At 46.2% G+C, this 5,980-nt stretch overlaps 1 protein-coding gene across 1 annotated transcript in view; it reads right to left on the bottom strand.

Annotated features, from left to right (window-relative positions):
* Positions 1 to 455: 455 nt before the first annotated feature.
* RELL1 (RELT like 1) overlaps positions 456 to 5,980 on the bottom strand; it is a 64,983-nt gene continuing 59,458 nt past the window's right edge. The window contains exon 7 of the mRNA XM_029947522.1: positions 456 to 2,464. The gene's annotated coding sequence lies outside the window, so the exon portion shown is untranslated. The remainder of the gene's footprint in view (positions 2,465 to 5,980) is intronic.

Here is a 5,980-nt window from a genome sequence, read left to right as displayed (position 1 = left end):
GGGATGATCACCGCTCAGAGGAGACCAGACAGCCAAGTGCAGCGGTGACCCCAGGACATTACTGGAATGACTGGTGAGATCCGCACAAAGCTGGGGCGTAACTGAGTAGCGCTGAGCCAGCGTTGGCGTCTTAGTTTTGATCACTGGTCTGCAGTGACGTACGAGCTAACATAAAGGGAAGCGGGGCGACCGCACACAGAAACTCTGCGTCGATATTGCAACTCTTATACATTCAGGATGATCTCTACGTTTTAAAAATAATTACCAGGGGTTGGGAGGGTTGTTACGGGGGAGAAGCAGGGGTTGAAATCCAACAGGGAGAGTCAGGCAAATCACACCCCGTCAACCCAGACCTAAGAAATGAGGCAGCAGGCTAACGAGCCCCCATGAACCGTTAGCTACTGCCACATTTTCGACACCAGGCTCCGACAACTGGATCATTGAAAAACCACACGAAGTGTTTAACGTTTTTATTTGTAACTCTGTTTTGGTAGTACAAAAGTCGTAAAAGTACAAACCAGACAGTTAAAAATACATTTCACACTCAAAAGGGTGCAAAATTTTCTTTAGAAATTTTTACATCAAGGTCGTAGCCAACTCGCTCATGACACCAGAAGTTAGCCCATCGTTAGTGTTTTGTACAGTAAGTTTGTTGTGGACCCCGAGCCTTCTAAGGAAGGAAGAGAAACACAAGCCCTGTAAACATCAGTCGCTTTGGGAACACTTAAGAATCCTTCCTAGTTAAAAGCTTATGTGTTAAAACATTGAATGCTTAGCTTTTGGCATATTTGGAAGCCGGCCAGACAAAATCTGCTCAAGTATTAGAAAATATTTAAAATGTACTTTTGGTATAAACACAATTTTAAATATCTTTGAGTATTCTCTTGCCTGTTGTATTGCCATAAAAAAGTGCTCTGACCTGAATAAAATTAAAAAATAATTAAAGCTGCAGAATATCTTACGTTTTGTTCCTCACCATCTGAGGGCATCATATTTTTAAAGCCAAAAATAGTGCTTTATTTTTAAAAACTAAAACTATTGGTCTAGGCTGCACATATAGTATTTACACTAATATACCCTCCCCCGAAATTCCTATATTGCTCCTCGCTGGACCTCAGCAGGGTTTATTTCCACACTGACCACAGTTCTTATTTGTGGTCAGCAAAAACAAATCACATGAAATTGAACCCACCATTCATTTCTGAGGTTGTGAATTTTTAGTTTTGATGCCAGAAACCGAATGGAATGAGTATATTTACAGGGAATAGTTTAAACTACATTTTAATGGAAATCCTCTTTTGGGGAGTGGAAGGAGAAAGATGCTCTTTCTCGCTAAGATAAAAGAAGTGCGCCGGGCACCACACCAACACTGACGACAGGTCTCTGGGCGCCGGCCCCCCGCCCACACCTGTCAAAACTGTGCTACTAACTGCGCCTCTAGTTCTTTCAGATGTTTCGTAAACTAGAAGGCTAAAAAAAATAATAATGATAATAATAAATAAAAGAGGTTTTCCAGGCTTACAGGGGAAATTTAACCATTAAGAATCTTTTCAATAACGTGCGTTGGTTACAAGATGGAAACTAGGAAATGCCCAAGAAAAACATGCCAGAGGAAGGTACGGGCCTATCCTGCCTCAGGAGTCGGGTGTTTTTGTTTTATTTTGTCCTCGGGTTGTCAAAACAAGCATTGTGGGGTTTTTGCTTTTAGTCACTTTAAACTATTTCCCCCTTTTAGTCAATGGACTAAATAAGAATTGCTTAGCGCAAGTTAAAAAAAAAATCGGCTCAGTATTTCGTAAGTGACTTGGGAGGGGTGCGTGGTGGCAGGGTTTAATGACGAGCTCTTGGGCCACGAATCCAAAGTCTGGCATCCGGTGCCATCTGACGCCACGACCCGCCGGGGGGCCGACGGCTCAGGGCTGCGGCCGGACCGTCCGCGCCCTGTCCGACCGCAGCTTCATCTTTGTCTCTTGTAACAGTCGAGCTCTCAGGGGATCTTCCTGTCACCAGGTGCAAAATGAGATCTGTGGGGAGAAGTGTGCGTGTGCACAGACTGTGTGCATACACGCGCGCGTGCACACACACACACTGACACGCGAACACCCCCGAGCATCGGCGCGGCTGCACACGAGCAGTTCCCCTACACACAGCGATCACACGGGGAACACCGCCGGCGCATGCACCGCGGCCAGTGACGGGAGGCGGGGAGGCGAGGTGGTTGGGGAAATTCTAAAACGAGCTCTTTTCTTCACTGGAAATGTAATCAATTTCCCATCAGACTTTTTAACCCAAAACTTGTTTCAAAGCAAACTGAATTGTGTCTCCAGCGCAGTGCCTTTTAGCTTCTATCCACAAGCCTGCGGAGTCCACAGTAAAAACTGTATAAAATCTTTAAAAAACTCCCCAGACGACTTCTTCTCTTGTAAGTCCCCAGTGTCTCAGAACTCTTCAAGTTAAGTCGCCCCTGCAAGAGAAACGAAAAGGTACGGCTTTACAGAAGGTAAACATCCTGTCACGCATCAGCCTGCGTGGACGCTTAAAACCACAGAGGAATCCGGATCCGTCCTCACCCCTCCCACTCGCCCCCACCGTGTTCCTTCCCGGGACCATTAGTATATGTCTTCTAGAATTCAGTCTAAAGAAACGTAAGTGCCACAATTTCCAAAGGACATCATTGTCGAGGCTTTATAAACCGAGAAAGAAGAGACTCTGAGAACCACCGTAGACTACGGTATCGGCCTGCCTGCACAGGAGTTTCTAAACTGGAGGACTGGTTGGAGCTTCTCCCCTGGGACACGTATGGCTTCCTCTCAGGACGCTGTTAACTCCTCAGCCACCTTCGGCCAAGTGATGGGCGGGAGGGTGAAAGCGCTCGGTCACAACGACGCACGTACAGATAAGGTGTCTTTCCCAGGCAGAGCTAACTCTGGGTCTCAAGCGGGCACCCAAGGCGTCTTGGCTGGGATTTCACTGGGCAGATAAGGGCCCGGTGACGAGAGGGCCCCATCACAGGCGTTCACGGGAGCTCGAGGGCTGTACTGGGTTCCAACAACTGGTCCAGGTCAATGGCTATATTTATATTACAAATGAAGCCCCTGATAAACCTGTAAAACCGTGCTCTATTTTTCACAGCTGTTTTCTGTTGTTGTTTTTACAAACATCTCCAAGTGACAGACAGTTATATGCCTGTGGGTATCCCTGTTTTGCGGGCTGGAAAAACCCAGGACATGACCGAGATCCCAGTACTATGTGTTGAAACACACACATCATACAGGCCAGCGTACCCCAGGTTACGGAATGACGCATTCTCCTGTCTGCCTGCTGACACCAAAAAACCCCAGATGAAACCAACGAGCAGAAATAGGAAGAGAAAAGTCAATAGAGGTATCTTAATTTAAATACTACTTTGTACTTATTTTATAGCACCTTCTTCAAGATCTAACAGTATCCATATTATCCTCTTCTGTGATTCTCTCATTTACAGCATTCATAATTACTTTGAAAGAGGAAGAGAAGGAAAAAAGAGAGAGATTGCCCCAATGAAAAGGTTAAAGGATCCTTCTCTCCTTAGGTAAAAAGGAAGGAGAACACTGCCCCCTAGAGGGGTTTTTAGTGTTTTATTTTTGAGAGAGTGCATGAGCGATATAGGGCAGAGAGAAGGGCACAGAGGATCTGAAGCAGGCTACACACTGAAAGCAGTGAGCCCATGTGGGGCTCGAACTCATGAACCATGAGATCATGACCTGAGCCAAAGTCGAACACTCAACTGACTGAGCCACTCAGGAGCCCCACCCCCCTTTTTTCTATTGTTTTATTTTATTTATTATTTGAGAGGGGAGGGAGGAGCAGAGAGAGAGAGGAAGAGAATCAAGCAGGCTCTACACTCAGGGGGAGCTGGTGGCAGGGCTCAGTCACATGACAGTGAGATCCTGACCTGAGCTGAAATCAAGAGTCAGACGCTTAACTGACTGAGCCACCCAGGCACCTCTGCGATTTTTAATTATACAGGAAAACAAGAACTCCCTGCCCTGCACAGCTACAGCCTCGCACGACTGAACCACAGATCTGTACTGTAACGCTGAACAAAAGCAAGTGTGGGAATATTTTCATTTCCAATCTGATGAATATGAAAGATGCTAGCAAGGGAAAAGGTAGAAAAGGCAAAGGTGGAGAAATAGAAAAATGGTCCTAAAAGACAAAACAGTAAAACGTAGGAGCGAATGTTCAAAACGAAACTACAAACTAGGCCATTGTCTACAATATAGGGAGTCAACTATTTTTATATTTCCTCCTTGTATCATCTGCTCCCTTAGACCTAGATTTTTTTGCATCAAGGAAAACAAGGAGGTCAAGGGCAAGGAATGTCAGGTCTAGAATGCAATGTTTCCTCACAGTAAGCATTTTTGATCCAATGTAGGAAAACTTCCAATTTAGGATTCTTTGTACAGATGTCACCGACTGTGAATGGCGAGCATGACTGAGGGCTGGGCTGAGGCAGGATCTGGAGCTGGAGACCAGGATTCGAATCCAGACCCCGGGCACTGCCTGGTGAACCCCGGGCCACGCTGGAGCTTTTCCTCAAAGGGTTGGTGGTGGTTTTACAAAAGTTCCTGTACACACACACACACACACACACACACACACACACTGCTTAGCACAGGGTCAGCAGTACGTGCCCAGAGGCTAGCTGGTATGCTCGTTCCCATCATCCAACTGTCCTAAACTATCGTGCTGCCTCAACAGCTGTATTTTGCAGCTGATTCAAACTGCACCAGAGACGGTTTGAGAGAGGAAGTGAGAAATACAAATTGCTGCTGATGTTCTTGCTACTTATAGCAGACATTAAACGGAAAAGGGAAAGTTAACCCTTCTAAAAGCTCTGTTAAAGCTACCCAGCGCTGATAGGCACCCCCGGGCTCTCCCTCCTCAAAAACACACGTTTATCAAAAGGCAGCACTCTGCCAGGACAGCGGCTCTCCATTTCCAGGTAAAGACCTCTGCCGTCAGAATGACAGTCCAGGGGAAGAAGACACCACATACTCCACGGCTTGTCCGTTTCCGGCCGTGCCCTTGCGTGCAGGGCTGTGTCATGGGTGCCTTCCCACACTGTGAAATTTCTTCTCGCAGCATCCTCCGTTCATGTTGAACAACAAACACATGCTTTTAGATGCTATTTCTTTAACACAGCACATTAACATTAGAAGGCGCCTTCCTGGAGGTCTCGAGGGCAGCCAGAAACCGCGGGTGGGCGGCATAAACGCCATGGCGGGCCAGCAGCGGTGGGCGGACTGCTGTTACCCTCCGTTCCCATCACCACGGGGCCCCATTTAACAAGCCAGACTCTTCTCTCTCTGGGGACAATCTGGTGATTAGTCTTACAGACGAGTGCTCAACCTGGAAGAAACTCAGCAAAACTTCCTTACGATAAAAAGCTGATTGGGAAGCCCCAAGTGTGACCATTTCCCTCACAAATTAAGCCCGATGGAGAGAGATCAGAAAAAGTTTATCTGGAAAGAAGGATATCATTCAAATAGCATTCTAATTATAAAGATAAAGCCAAAATTCCATTATTATATTATGGTTCCAGAGAAGCCACAATACAGTATATCTTTGCACAGGACATATATGTACCTTGTTAAAAAAAAGGACTCTAGAAAAAAATAGCTGGCCCCTTTAAAAAGTAAAGTAGAAACATGTTTTAAAAAACTAGAAGCCTCAGCAGACTAATGGACATTGAACACTAAGACCTCCAAGGACAGGGGGTTAAGGAAGGAAAACACCCTCTGATTAGTAATAACAGTAGCTGACATTTACAGGGTGCTTTCCATGTGCCAGGCACTGCCACGCTGAGTACTAGATTCACTAACTCAATCTTTCCAGTGACTCCCTGAGTCAAGGGCGATCTCTGTTTTCACAGGGAGAAACCGAGGTTCCTGTAACTTGCCCAGGGCCACACAAGGAAGAATGGTGAGGTAGCAAT

This window comes from Suricata suricatta, chromosome 1, assembly GCF_006229205.1.
Source record: "Suricata suricatta isolate VVHF042 chromosome 1, meerkat_22Aug2017_6uvM2_HiC, whole genome shotgun sequence".
NCBI classification, from domain to species: domain Eukaryota; kingdom Metazoa; phylum Chordata; class Mammalia; order Carnivora; family Herpestidae; genus Suricata; species Suricata suricatta.
The sequence above is the reverse complement of the archived record's forward strand: the minus strand, read 5'-3'. Positions and strand labels throughout refer to the sequence as shown.